General features: G+C 41.7%; 1 non-coding gene across 1 annotated transcript; it reads right to left on the bottom strand.

Annotated features, from left to right (window-relative positions):
• Positions 1-98: 98 nt before the first annotated feature.
• Positions 99-202, bottom strand: LOC127745863 (small nucleolar RNA R71). The gene has a single exon (XR_008007487.1). It is a non-coding gene; the product is annotated as a small nucleolar RNA R71 (small nucleolar RNA).
• Between the last annotated feature and the right edge of the window lie 1,225 nt (positions 203-1,427).

The following is a 1,427-nucleotide window of genomic DNA, read 5'->3' as shown; positions in this document are numbered from 1 at the left end:
GAATATGGTTGGATTCACAACCTAAGGATAGCCTGGACTCTTGGGATAAGCTGGTCACGACCTTCTTGGATAAATTCTTTCCTCCTCAAAAGCTGAGCAAGCTGAGACTGGATGTTCAAACCTTTAAACAAAAAGATGGTGAATCCCTCTATGAAGCTTGGGAAAGATACAAGCAGCTGACCAAAAGATGTCCATCTGACATGTTTTCAGAATGGACCATATTAGATATATTCTATTATGGTTTATCTGAATTTTCAAAAATGTCATTGGATCATTCTGCAGGTGGATCTATTCACCTAAAGAAAACGCCTGAAGAGGCTCAAGAACTCATTGACATGGTTGCAAACAACCAGTTCATGTACACTTCTGAGAGGAATTCCGTGAATAATGGGATACCTCAGAATAAAGGAGTTCTTGAAATTGATGCTCTGAATGCCATATTGGCTCAGAACAAAGTGTTGACTCAGCAAGTCAACATGAACTGGTTAAATGGATGGCAAAATGCATCCAACAGTACTAAAGAGGCAGCTTCTGAAGAAGCTTATGATCCTGAGAACCCTGCCATGGCAGAGGTTAATTACATGGGTGAACCTTATGGAAACACCTATAACTCATCATGGAGAAATCATCCAAATTTCTCATGGAAGGATCAACAGAAGCCTCAACAAGGCTTTAACAATGGTGGACGTAATAGGCTAAGCAATAGCAAGCCATATCCATCATCTTCTCAGCAACAGACAGAGAATCCTGAACAAAACACTTCTAATTTAGCCAATATAGTCTCTGATCTGTCAAAGGCCACTTTCAGTTTCATGAATGAAACAAGATCCTCCATCAGAAATCTGGAGGCACAAGTGGGCCAGCTGAGTAAAAAAGTCATTGAAACTCCTCCCAGTATTCACCCAAGTAATACAGAAGAGAATCCAAAAGGAAAGTGCAAGGCCATTGATGTGATCAAAATGGCCGAATGCACAAGGGAGGAGAAGGAAAAAAATCCTAGTGAGAAAGACCTCCTGGGACGTCTCTCAAACAAGAAGGAGTTCCCCATTGAGGGCTTATGGAATAGTGGAAGACGTGTTAGTAAAGGTTGAAGGCCTTTACATCCCTGCTGATTTCATAATCTTAGACACTAGGAAGGAAGAGGATGAATGCATCATCCTTGGAAGACCTTTCTAAGCCACAGCAGAAGCTGTGATAGATGTCAATAGAGGTGAATTGGTCCTTCAATTAAACGGGGACTACCTTGTGTTTAAGGCACATGGCCATCCCTCTGTGACAAAAGAGAGTAAGCATGAAGAGCTTCTCTCAATTCAAGGTCAAGAAGAGCCCACACAGTCAAACTCTAAGTTTGGTGTTGTGAGGCCACAACCAAACTCTAAGTTTGGTGTTAAGACCCCATATCCAAACTCTAAGTTTGGTGTTGGGAC

The sequence above is a fragment of the Arachis duranensis genome, chromosome 3, assembly GCF_000817695.3.
Source record: "Arachis duranensis cultivar V14167 chromosome 3, aradu.V14167.gnm2.J7QH, whole genome shotgun sequence".
In the NCBI taxonomy this organism is placed as follows: Eukaryota; Viridiplantae; Streptophyta; class Magnoliopsida; order Fabales; family Fabaceae; genus Arachis; species Arachis duranensis.
Note: the sequence above shows the minus strand (reverse complement) of the source record. Positions and strands in the feature narration are given on the sequence as shown.